A 14,020-nucleotide genomic window follows, 5' to 3' on the forward strand; every position below is an offset into this window, starting at 1 on the left:
GCGTCGCCTCCAGCCTTGCAACTTGGCAAAACTTGTCACTGCAAAAACAACAACGGTGTCTCTCATCCTCAAGATCTTGGGCTCTCCTTCCTTGGAGATTTTTTAATAATAATAATAATAATAATAATAATAATAATAATAATAATAATAATAATAAATTATTTTATTTATACCCCGCCCTTCCCAGCATAGCTGTCAACTTTCAGATTTGAGAATAAGGGAACAGCAGCCTCCAAAATAAGGGATCAGCAGCCTCATCTGTCCCGGGGACAGTCTACGGGATACCTAACAATCCGGGATAGCAGCGGGAAACAGCGCTGGAATAAGGGAATTTCCTGCAAAAAAAGGGAAGGTTGACAGCTACGATCCCCAGCCAAGACCGGGCTCAGTGCGGCTAAAGGTAAAGGTAAAGGGGACCCCTGACCATTAGGTCCAGTTGTGACTGACCCTGGGGTTGTGGAGCTCATCTCGCTTTATTGGCCGAGGGAGCCGGCGTACAGCTTCTGGGTCATGTGGCCAGCATGACTAAGCCGCTTCTGGCGAACCAGAGCAGTGCATGGAAACGCCGTTTACCTTCCCGCCGGAGCGGTATCTATTTATCTACTTGCACTTTGACGTGCTTTCGAACTGCTAGGTTGGCAGGAGCAGGGACCGAGCAACAGGAGCTCACCCCGTCGTGGGGATTCGAACCGCCGACCCTCTGATCGGCAAGCCCTAGGCTCTGTGGTTTGACCCACAGCACCACAACACCAGGTAAAAACAATGGATTAAAGTACAACTTAAAAACAAGATTTAGTACAACATTAAAATGCAGCCCCATTTCAGTAGGAACTCAAATCAAAAACATTTTAGAAATGAAAATGTCAAATCTTCACCAAGGCCAACTATAAGCATCCAACTTTAAGCAGAGGTTGGATGGCCATCTGCCAGGGATGCTGTAGTTGAGATTCATGGATTATAGGGGGTTGGACTAGATGACCCCGAGGGTCCCTTCCAGCTCTAAGATTCTAGATTCTAATTTCCCCTTACAGAACTCTTGTGGGATTTCAAGACATCCCACTTAGATCCCGGGAAGAAGCTTTTGATTTCACCCAGACTCTCTTTATGACAGACCCTTATTACTCTAGTTACAGGTAGGTAGCAGTCTTGGTCTGCCGTAGTCGAAACAAGATAAAATAAATAAAATAAAATAAAAAAATTCCATCCAGTAGCACCTTAGAGACCAACTAAGTTAGTTACAGTGGTACCTCAGGTTAAGTACTTAATTCGTTCCGGAGGTCCGTTCTTAACCTGAAACTGTTCTTAACCTGAGGTACCACTTTAGCTAATGGGGCCTCCCACTGCCACCACCGTGCGATTTCTGTTCTCATCCTGAAGCAAAGTTCTTAACCCGAGGTACTATTTCTGGGTTAGCGGAGTCTGTAACCTGAAGCGTCTGTAACCCAAGGTACCACTGCACTGGTATGCGCTTTTGCGTGCATTCACACTTCTTCAGATACTCTATTTCTTATATACTGCATTTGTATCCCAAGGTGGCTTACCCAGGTGTTTAGAAACCTGGCAGGAATTGTAATCTGTTAATAATTTAATTTTTTCCATGTTTTAATGCCTTGAAACTTTTTTCCTAATTTTATGGTTTTATCTTTTTTTCTAAATGTGCTTTGATTTATTGTTTTGGGGCTTTTTTTGCCATCAAGCGGTGTGTAAATTTTATGAAATAAAATTTTAAAAATGAACATATGCGTCTCCTCTCTCCTTGCTTAATCCACACAACACCCCTGGCGTGAAGGGAAGGCAGAGAGGCAGTGACCGGCCCCCAAGGTCACCCACTGAGCAAGCGGAGATTCGAACCCAAGTCTCCAAGGGTCGACCATAACCGTAAACCACCACAGGGCACTTCCACTTTTATTAAAAAGACACTCTGTTAAAAAGAGGTTGGTGTCAGCAAGGGACATGAAAACAAAATGTTTTGCTCTTTCTGTGCCGGACGTGACATTCTTGTGACTAGATTAATCATTCATTTCATTAAGGTCAACATCTGGACGTTTCACCATCAGTACAAGCCGTGAGCCGAGAAGTTATTGTTCACTGTGCAGAGCAGAATCTAGATCCAAATTACACCCAGGAGGTCTTCAGCGCTGCCAGGAATTTATTCCATTTTTATTTATATTTTTTGCAAAATGTGGGAGCTAACCTGGAGGGAGGTGGAACTGGAGAACAGAAATATACCCAAGGAGGGACAGGTCCTGTTTTGGGGGTGTGTGCTTCTTTCTTTCTTTTTTTATTTTTTATTAGGAATTTAAACAGAACATACAGTGGTACCTCGGGTTAATTCGTTCTGGAGGTCCGTTCTTAACCTGAAACTGTTCTTAACCTGAAGTACCACTTTAGCTAATGGGGCCTCCTACTGCCACCGCGCCACCAGAGCACGATTTCTGTTCTCATCCTGAAGCAAATTTCTTTACCCGAGGTACTATTTCTGGCTTAGTGGAGTGTGTAACCTGAAGTGTATGTAACCTGAAGCGTATGTAACCTGAGGTACCACTGTATTATCTTGAAATGTATCATCCTTAATCCCCCCCCCATTTTTCTCCCTCCCATAAAACAACCCCCCCACCCACCGACTTCCCTCAGTTCCAATCTCTGGTTTCTCTATAAACGCTATTCTCTGCATATTACAACATTGTATAAATCCTTAATTTGTATAACTGGTTATTATCAATAAAAAGTTTGTGAGTGTTTATTCAAAACCTGCCAAGGAGTCCAATTCACTTTGTTGCGTCTTTAAATACTTTGTAAAAGGTTCCCATTCGTCTTTAAAGGCACAGTGATCCTTGTCCCGTGGCTTGTGTGTCAGTTTTGCCAGCTCTGCATACTCCATCAGTTTTTCTTGCCATGATTCTTTAGTCGGGATTTCCTCGATCTTCCATCTTTGTTCTATTAAAACTCTCGCAGCCGTTGTCACATACATGAAGATGTTTTTCAACTTCTTTGGCAGGTCTTTTCCTACAATCCCTAACAGATACGCTTTAGGTTTTTTAACAAATGTTAGATGGGGGAAAAGTGTGCTTCGATCTCTCCTGCCAACCATCTCAGGAGTATGTATGGAAGGAACAGAAATTAGTTTCCTATTCTGTTCCTCTGTTAGTAACAGGCCCAGTTTTCAGGTTGCTGGAAGCTGCTGCGTAACTGAAACTTTGCTTTTGTAGGATCTCATTCCTCTGTGGCGTAAACGCAGGGTGCAATTGCAAGCAGATGGAATAACTTAATATGAAGCACATTGTCTCATCTTTCTAGAGATTTGCATCGGTTTAAACAAAATACAAAGCCATAGGGCTTATTTCATTTGATGGAAACATGATGGTTGTCTTTAGCCAGAATGAGAAGAGTTGAAAATGGAAATTTTCCACTTGCTTAAAAATTACGTTTAGTACTGCCTTAATTTCATGCTTGATAACAAGCTCATAATTTCTTCAAGATTGTAAGGAAGTGTGAAGAAACCATGGGTTTTTATTGATGCATGCTGCCAAGAAGTTCATCAAACCTAATAAGCATATTTTATATTTACTCAAGGTCCCATATGGCACGTTACTTCATTAAAATGGGCGTTTGTTGTTCTTCCTCGTGCTGCGTGAGAGGAGGTCTTAAGATGCTGGTCAAGGTAAAAGGGTTTTCTTTCCCTTCTTTTGCAGCTCATTTCCTTGGCAATAGGCTCAGATGCGGCATCTGATTAGTAGGAAAGAGTTTTCAAAAGACACAACCTCACGTAACAGCATTCACCAAAAATGTTTCAGAATCAGATAACAGTGGTACCTTGGTTTACTGAAATATACTCAGAATCGAGAGTGGATTTCATGCTCTTTATTCAGCTCATAGTGGTGAGGAGGAATGAATGTCCCCTCAAAGTATCTGCTTTATATACATTATTTACACAATGGGCTGCACGTGATTGGCTAATTCCGGAATTCTCCTGTAGGCCAATCAGGTTGTGGATTCACTTCCATCTGGAGCTGGATTGGGTGGCTGCTGCAGACCAATCATACTGCTGCATTCTGAATCCTATTGTTCTAGGACCAATCAGACTGCTGCATTCTGGATCCCATTGTTCTAGGACCAATCAGACTGCTGCATTTTGGATCCTATTCAACTCAGTACATAACATTTACAAACTTAATCCGTTCCAGAAGTCAATTCTTAAACCAAAACTGTTCTTAAATTGAGGTGTGCTTTCCCTAGTAAGGCCTTCTGATGGCAGTGCCATTCCACTGTTCGGATTCTGTTCTTAGACCGAGGTAAAGTTCTTAATTTCCTTTCTTTTCCTTTCCTTTCCCCCCCGGCCAGTTTGTTTTACGCATTGGCCTCTGATGACGGGTTTCATGGCATCCCATAGAGGCAAGATTTTAGCATTCAGGACAGCGTTTTCTAGAAAGTAAAACTTTTGTTCTTGACATTTTGTCTGTTGATAAGAGAGAATCAAAAGTCCAGCGAAATAAACTTGGCGTTAGCAAGTCTGTTGCTATAGAAATCGGGGCATGGTTTGAGACGGAAATACAGTGGTACCTCTGGTTGTGAACAGGATCCGTTCCAGAGCCCCGTTCGTAACCTGAGCAGAACGCAACTCGCGTCTGCGCGTGTGCAGGTCACGATTCGCCGCTTCTGCACATGCACATGAAGTCATTTTGAGCATCTGTGCATGCGTGAGCGGCAAAACCCTGCCAGTAACCCTTTCCGGTACTTCCGGGTTGCCGCGGGACGCAACTTGAAAACACTCAACCAGAAGCAAACGCAACACGAGGTATGACTAATTCCTATATCTGCTGCTTTTTTCCTTTAAAAATGTTTAGGGGTACTTTGATTTTGACTCAAGAAAATCACCATTTTATAGTTCAAATCAGGGGAAATGAATACAGGAAATGGACAAAAGTGCAAAGAACATGCATTACCTCCTATTCCACAGCTGATAGCTCACAGTAACTTCCACGTCTTCCCGTTCCTCTGGTGTCTGTTGCCAGATGCCGTCCTTTCAAAAACCATGAATTTACATACACTGAAGGCTTAAACAAACTCAAAAGGGGAGGACCTACCAATTTATAAACATTAAGCTGGCTACAGTGTTTAAATGAAGTTCTTGTTGGAGTCAGCATTAAATTCATCTGAGAGAAGCCATGTTCCACACTCACTTGTTGAAATTGGGATGTTCTTGATTGTGCTTGAAAGAGGCACAAGAGACGATGGAATCTTCTTTTCTGAGAGGTACTCTTGAAAACTCCTTAGGATTTGTCTATTGGGAAGTCTAAATCTGTCGCACAAGTTTATTATTCCACACTGATTCACACATTAAACGCCCGCTTCCGTCTGAGACTCAGGAAACACTGTGACAGGAAATGAGGGACAGCAACAGAACTGATGATTCACCATGCTAAAATGTTTAGTTTCTTCTCCCGTTAGATTCACAAAATGTTTAGGGGGGTATGTGTCCCCCTGCATTCCCCCAGAAAGAAACACTGCCTATATCTGTTTTTGTCACCAATGATCTTTGGATATGAAAATATAGTCAAATGGGCTGCTGAACCATACCTGTAGCATTGGGACGTGAATTCCATGTCAGTAGGATGACTCAGCCGCCAGGGATTGCATAAATTATCGGCATGCAGAAGCTTAGTGAGGGCTTCACCTGGCTTTAGGGATCTGGTACAAGAGCCCTTATGGTCGATCACAGGATTTAACCAATCGTTCAGATCTCCAATGATTTGGCCTTCTTGAAATCCTCATAGGAAAGAAATAAAACTCTCAAGAAAATCAACTTGGCCCGTATTAGGGACATATAAGTAACCTATGGTTAGTTTCTCAGACCCTAGGTAAAGGTAAAGGGACCCCTGACCATTAGGTCCAGTTGTGACCAACTCTGGGGTTGCGGCGCTCATCTCGCTTTATTGGTCGAGGGAGCCGGTGTACAGCTTCCAGGTCATGTGGCCAGCATGACTAAGCCGCTTCTGGTGAACCAGAGCAGCGCACGGAAACGCCATTTACCTTTCCGCCGGAGCGGTACCTATTTATCTACTTGCACTTTGATGTGCTTTCGAACTGCTAGGTTGGCAGGAGCAGAGACCAAGAAACGGGAGCTCACCCCATTGTGGGGATTCGAACTGCCGACCCTCTGACCAGCAAGTCCTAGGCTCTGTGGTTTAACCCACAGCGCCACCCGCATCCCCTCCTATATATTTACTGCACTGTAATTACAGGTGTGAGTGACCTTTGGCTGCCCAGATGTTGCTGGACTACAACTTCCAGATGTACTGGCTGGGCCTGATGGGAGTTGGAGCCCAATATCTGGAAAGCCACAGGTAAACCATTGTTGCTGCAATTCTAGGTGGGGCTGCCCTTGTAGACAGCAGGAAAACTACCTTTGATCCAAAACACAGCTAGGATTTTAACTGGGGCCCAGCTGCTGGATTAAATTATTTCAGGCTTGTATTACCTTTACTGGTTTCTGGGCTCAACTGAGCATACGAATGTTAATCTTCAAAGGTCTTGTCAGTCTATGACCTGGTTACCTTAAGAACCGCCTACCCACTTAAAAAGCTGTCGTGCCTGAAGATCAGCTTCAGACGCTCTGCCCTGTGTCCCTTCCTTATTAGCAGCGCAATTAGAAAATGCAAGAGGTACCACTTTGGTGGCGCAATAAACTTGTCAGAGAGATTTGTCAGAATCCTCTTCCTGCGTTTAGATGGGTGTTCAAGCAGGATTCTTGGATTGTTAAATGTTTGCTGCTGGGATGCTTTGATTGGTCTGTTCCTGCAATGACATCACAGGAATAATTACTGTTTGCTGTGATGGATTTATTGGTTGCTTTGAATATGATGTAAAAAGGGCTAAAAATACTGATTAACAAAAGTGCCAAATTTGAGACACATCACTATATGTCTTTCTTTTTTCTTTCCTTCTCCTCCTGCGAGGAGGCTACATTTTAATATTTTAATGTTTCAATATTTTAATGTTGTATTTTAATTTTGATTTTAAGTTGTAATCATTCAACTTGTTTTTATTATTGCTTGTAAGCCGCTCTGAGCCCGGCCTTGGCTGGGGAAGGCAGGGTATAAATAAAAAATTATTATTATTATTATTATTATTATTATTATTATTATTATTAAATAAAATGCTAAAATAACCAAACTGAAGCATTAAAGAGAAGGGTCTGATGTGTCGTTTAGATCATGGGTAGGCAAACTAAGGCCCGGGGGCCGGATCCGGCCCAGGGATAGTCCGGGAGTCAGTGTGTTTTTACATGAGTAGAATGTGTCCTTTTATTTAAAATGCATCTCTGGGTTATTTGTGGGGCATCGGAATTTGTTCATCCCCTCCCAAAAATATAGTCCAGCTCCCCAGAAGGTCTGAGGGACAGTGGACCGGCCCCCTGCTGAAAAAGTTTGCTGACCCCTGGTTTAGATTGTAAGCCTGAGAACCGAAGCTGCCTCTTTTTAAAAGTTTCTCTCTATAAGCTCTTGGGAGTCTTTTCTGCTGAAGAGCAGAGTAGAAATACTTTGCGGATATAAGGAAACAGTCTCAACACTTGCGCTGTGCGACTCCTGCAGATTAAAGGAATATTTGGGAATGCTAGACAATACTGTCGGGAAAAGACCCTGATGTTGGGAAAGATGGAGGGCACAAGGAGAAGGGGACGATGGAGGATGAGATGGTTGAACAGCGTTCTCGAAGCTACCAGCATGAGTTTGACCAAACTGCGGGAGGCAGGGGAAGACAGGAGTGTCTGGCATGCTCTGGTCCAGGGGGTCGGACACAACTAAACGACTAAACAACAACGAAGACAATACTGTTGTCATTCTCAAGCCAGTTAATTCAGAAAACACAAGTGGCTTCACGGAAGAGGTCAGACTACACAAGAGGAGGCAGGAAAGATTTCTTCTTGTTTCTCACAGTGAACAGTTTGCGCAACTCAAGCTATGAATAATGTGGGTCTTCCGCAAAGGCTCAACTCCAAAGGTAGCGTAATCGCTGTCCGCCACTTGCACAGGAGAAACTTAGCAGAAGAACAAGGCAGTGTGGCATAGCAGTCGCTGCTTCTCAGCCCAGCCTATGCTCAGAGGCAGAGCATTTACTTTGCAAGCAGAAGGTCCAGGGTTGGCATCAGTCCCTGCTGGCACCTATTCAGGTAGGGCTGGGAGAGGCTCCTGCCTGAAAACCTGGGAAGCTGCTGCCAGTCAGTGTAGACTGTACTGAGCTAGATGGACAAATGGTCTGATGGTATGAAGCAGTTTCCAGTGTGGATAAAAATGAGAAGGGTGAATAGAACCATCCATGTTTATAATAATAATAATAATTTATTATTTATACCCCGCCCATCTGGCTGAGTTTCCCCAGCCACTCTGGGCGCCTTCCAATCAAGTGTTAAAAACAACACAGCATTAAATATTAAAAACTTCCCTAAAGAGGGCTGCCTTCAGATGTCTTTTAAGGAGAAGATAGCTGCTTATTTCCTTCACATCTGGTCTTATTCGTGGTCTATACGAAAAGACCAGGGTGAGGGTAAGATGCGATCGGTCAGGCCATTTAACTAAAGAAATTCAAACGCACTAGGGGTTAAACAAGGATGTGTCCTCGCGCCAACGCTATTTAATTTCTACATCAACTCTCTAGCAGTAAATATGGTGAAAGAAAATGCCCACCCTCCCAAACTGGCAGGTTTGCCCATCCCGGTGCTTCTGTATGCGGACGACGCAGTCCTACTCTCCTTTTCCTGCGTTGGCTTGAGGAAGCTTTTGAGATCACTTGCTGACTATTGTCAAGAGGAACAACTATCAATAAATTACAGCAAATCTAAAATTATGGTGTTTTCAAAAAAAAGAAGGAAACACAAATGGAGAATAAGTGGTCAACCTATTGACCAGGTAGCAACTTTCAAATACCTGGGAATAACTTTTCAGGAAAGGGTCTCGTGGCACCAACAGTTGAAAAACGCCATTGCCAACGCAGGAAGGGCCAATAAAGCCCTTACAAGATTCTTTCATGGGAAAGGGGGTAAATACGTTCCGGCAGCCTCCCAGGTTTTTGCTGCAAAAATACTCCCACAACTCACTTATGGATCCCAGGTTTGCAGTTTTAAAAATTTTGCGCCTATGGAGGCATTTCAAACAAAATTCTATTGGTGTCTATTGGGGATCCCCCCGTGTATCTAATATAGCTGTCCGCTTAGAAGTTGGACAACCACCCGTTAACGCACGGTTGTGGATTCTAAAGATACACTATTGGTTAAAACTTATTTTTTCCCCGGCCGGTTTGGCTCCTTTAACACTCTTATTCATTCTACCTGGAAAGCTTCCCTGTTTGAAAAGATAAGAAGTTTAGGATTCTCCCCACAGATCTTGATAGCGGCAGGATATGAGAGAGCCAAAAGTCAAGTGCTTCAACGCATTAGGGACATAGAGTTGCAATGTCATATGGGCAAAATGGATAAACATGCCACAATTAGAGACTTTGGGAGAGGGTTTTCACCCGCAAATTATCTGGCTAATTTACAAATACCTAAGTACAGACACTCCTTTACCCTGGCCAGATTCAACGTTCTGCCCTCTGCCCTGCTGCTAGGCAGATATGAGGGCAAACCATATGAGTCACGTGTTTGCCCATGTGGCTCATCGGAAGTGGAAACAAGTCTGCATGTATTGCTGCACTGTAGTTACTACGAGGATTTACGCCTGACCTTTATTGCCCCAGTTCTTCAAAAGCTTAAAAATGAACCAGAACTCCAACGTATGAGAGCCTTGGTAGAAGATAAGGTTCCTGAAATTACGATCAACGTTGCCAAATTCTGTGTAGCCGCTATTAGGCGTAGGAAACAAGAGCTTTCCAATGTCAATATGCAGGTGAAGGCAAATACTTAATTTTAATTATGCTGTCTAATTTTAAATTGCTGTTATGGCCTAATCTGTATTGAAATTGTCCTTTGTCCTTTGTTTTTTTCCGGTGTTATGCTTCGCTGACTAGCTGTACGAGTTAATCTGGTCTGTGACCGTTTAATAAAAATTTGATTTGACTTCACATCTGGTGGGAGGGCGTTCCACAGGGTGGGGGGCCACTACCGAGAAGGCCCTCTGTCTGGTTCCTTGTAACCTCACTTCTCCCAATGAGGGAACGGCCAGAAGGCCCTCGGTGCTGGACCTCAGTGTCCGGGCAGAATGATGGGGGTGGAGATGCTCCTTCAGGTATACAGGACCGAGGCTGTTTAGAGCTTTTAAGGTCAGCACCAACACTTTGAATTGTGCTCGGAAACGTATTGGGAGCCAATGCAGATCTCTCAGGATGGGTGTTATGTGGTCCGGGCGGCCACTCCCAGTCACCAGTCTAGCTGCCACATTCTGGATTAATTGCAGTTTCCGGGTCACCTTCAATGGTAGCCCCACGTAGAGCGCATTGCAGTAGTCCAAGTGGGAGATAACTAAAACATGCACCACTCTGGCAAGACAGTCTGCGGACAGGTAGGGTCTCAGCCTGCGTACCAGATGGAGCTGGTAGACAGCTGCCCTGGACACAGAATTAACCTGCACCTCCATGGACAGCTGTGAGTCCAAAATGACTACCAGGCTGCGTACCTGGTCCTTCAGGGGCACAGTTACCCCATTCAGGGCCAGGGAGTCCCCCACACCCGCCCGCCCCCTGTCCCCCAAGAACAGTACTTCAGTCTTGTCAGGATTCAACCTCAATCTGTTAGCCGCCATTCATCCTCCAACCGCCTCCAGGCACTCACACAGGACCTTAACCGCCTTCACTGGTTCTGATTTAAAAGAGAGGTAGAGCTGGGTATCATCTGCATACTGATGAACACCCAGCCCAAACCCCCTGATGATCTCTCCCAGGGGCTGCATGTAGATATTAAAAAGCATGGGGGAGAGGACGGAACCCTGGGGCACCCCACAACAGCAGGAGAAGGACCCTGGCTCCACATGGGTGGGAGAAAAAGATTGGGCTGCAAGGGAGGAAGAGGAGGAGGAGGGATGGGTGCCTTGCCATGCTGTACCTCCCAGGAAGTCCGCCCCCCATTTCCTCCTCCCCTTTTCTGCACCTTCTGTTTTGCTTGCTGGAGGACATCTAGTAGAAGGGAGCAGATCCACAGCAGGCATTTAAAGCACGACTCCCGCCGCCACCAAGAATCCTGGGAACTGTAGTGCGGGTGCTGGGAATTGTAGCGTGTGCGGGGGGAAACTACAGTTCCCATGATTCTTTGTGGGGACATCGTGTGCAGATCTGGCCAGCAGAATCTTTTGCCAGCAGAGTTAAAAGAGCCAACAGGAGCGAAGGAAGGATAACAACAAAAGAAGATTTAAAGAAGGAACTATTGGAAACTCAAGGCAGGAGAAACATAAGATGATTGGACCCCACTGAACTTGAAGCATGGGAAGACCCAACAAAAATTTATAACTTGGCAAAATATTTGGACTTTATGCTATGTACTTGTATAATCTGGAATATTTAATGTGATCTGATTGGATTGTTAAAATGGAAAACTTAATAAAAATTATTATAAAAAAAGAAAAAGCCAACAGGAGCTGCAAAGCTGAGCTCCATGGAGAAAAAAAGGTGGGCTAGCAATGCAAGAAATAAATATCACACAAGGAATTTAAGTGATTTATTGCGCTGGGACACAACGTGGGACCCACACGGTCTAAGTCAGTGTCAAGCAGCATCCGTTTTTTCTCTCCGACTACTACGTCAGGGAAAACCCCAGAGGGGTGACCGCCTCTCTATCCGGGCAGTTTCCTCCCGCCTCCTCTCTTTCCCCTTGTCATTTTCCCATGACGCACATAAGTGTCCGTTTCCCCTTATCTCTCAGCTGCAGAGACAGAAACATTATAGAATAGCACGCCATGCTGTGAATAGAGGGTTACCGAGGTTTCACAGCCCAAGCCATTCATAAAAAATACAGTGGTAGCTCGGGTTACAGATGCTTCAGGTTACAGACTCTGCTAACCCAGAAATAATTCCTCGGGTTAAGAACTTTGCTTCAGGATGAGAACAGAGATCGCGCGGGAGGCCCCATTAGCTAATGTGGTACCTCAGGTTAAGAACAGTTTCAGGTTAAGAACGGACCTCCGGAACGAATTAAGTTCTTAACCCGAGGTACCATTGTAAATCTCTTCCAGCGCTCAGGGGAGCGGACCATAAAAATACAGTGGTACCGCGGGTTAAGTACTTAATTTGTTCTGGAGGCCCGTACCTAACCTGAAACTGTTCTTAACCTGAAGCACCACTTTAGCTAATGGGGCCTCCTGCCGCGCTGCTGGAGCCCAATTTCTGTTCTTATCCTGAAGCAAAGTTCTTAACCTGAAGCAATATTTCTGGGTTAGCGGAGTGTGTAACCTGAAGCGTATGTAACCTGAAGCGTCTGTAACCCAAGGTACTACTGTAATAGCATCATAGAATCGTAGAGTTGGAAGGGACCCCGGCGGTCATCTAGTCCAACCCCCTCTCATTCAGGAATTTCAACTGACCTCTCCTTATAAACCTTATAAAGGAGAGTCTTCCACCTCCTGAGAGAGACCATTCCACTGCCCAATAGCTCCTACTGTCAGAAAGTTATTCCTGATGTTGAGCGGGAATCTCTTTTCTTGCAACTTGAATCCATTTGTTCAGGTCCTACTGGAATGGGAGAAAGTAACCTTGCTGCAAAGGGGACGCAGGACTAGCCGATCGAAAGGTCGGCGGTTCGAATCCCTGCGGCGGGGTGCGCTCCCGCTGCTCGGTCCCAGCGCCTGCCAACCTAGCAGTTCGAAAGCACCTCCGGGTGCAAGTAGATAAATAGGGACCGCTTACTAGCGGGAAGGTAAACGGCGTTTCCGTGTGCGGCTCTGGCTCGCCAGAGCAGCGATGTCACGCTGGCCACGTGACCCGGAAGTGTCTCCGGACAGCGCTGGCCCCTGGCCTCTTGAGTGAGATGGGCGCACAACCCCAGAGTCTGGCAAGACTGGCCCGTACGGGCAGGGGTACCTTTACCTTTACCTTTACCTTAACCTTGCTGCATCTTCCATGTGACAGCCCTCAAGATATTTGAAGATAGTTATTATATTGCCTCTCTTCATATCTCCTCTCAGTCTCCTTTTTTTCAGGCTAAACATACCCAGCTCCTTCGACCGTTCCTCATAGGGTTGCTTTCTGGACCCTTGATCATCTTAGTTGCTCTCCTCTGCACATATTCCACATTGTAGCAGAACCATGGAACTGCTTAAGGGCCTTCTCAGCCTCTGTTTCAATGCAGCAAGCCCCATGCCCAAGCCACTTGCACACAGACATCTTGAAGTTTTTAAAGGTTTTGGAGTAAGTACAATAAATGCTCATATAGGAAATAAGACCTGGAGAGAGAGAACAGGAATTTTCTCTTTGCTAGTACTGTGTGTGTGTGTGTGTGTGTGTGTGTGTGTGTGTTTGTTGCTTCCAATCACCCTTGTTGTTTTTAAATTGCATTTTAACCTGTATTTTAAATTGGGTTTCCCCCCCTATTATGTTTTTACTGTAATTTTACTGGTGTTACCGGTAGCTGCCCTGAGCCCGGCTCTGGCCAGGGAGGGCGAGGATATAAATAAAGTTTATTATTATTATTATTATTGCTGTACTATTATTATATGCCGTTCTTTGAGGATCACAGGCCGGTTTGCAGCATAAAAGCACAAAAATACATAATGTAACAAACAAAACAAGCAAGCAAACATATCAACTGTTCAGTGAACATGCAGCAAACATTTGAGTGCTCAGAGAATGACTAAAACAATTATTTTAAATTTAAAAATTCCAACCGACACTTTTCTTTTCTTTTTCTTTCTTCTTTTAAGGAGCATGCATACACTTGCGAACTCTCATTTTATCTCTTCATTAAATGCTCCCTAGAATGGCTTAGGGCAAGCTTTCCCAAACTTGGGTCTCCAGCTGATTTGGACAACAACTCCCATCATTCATAGATAGCAGGACCAATGGTCAGGGATGATGGGAAGGGAATTGTAGTCCAAAAACAGCT

Source organism: Podarcis gaigeae, assembly GCF_964106915.1.
Source record: "Podarcis gaigeae genome assembly, chromosome: 10".
Lineage (NCBI taxonomy): Eukaryota > Metazoa > Chordata > Lepidosauria > Squamata > Lacertidae > Podarcis > Podarcis gaigeae.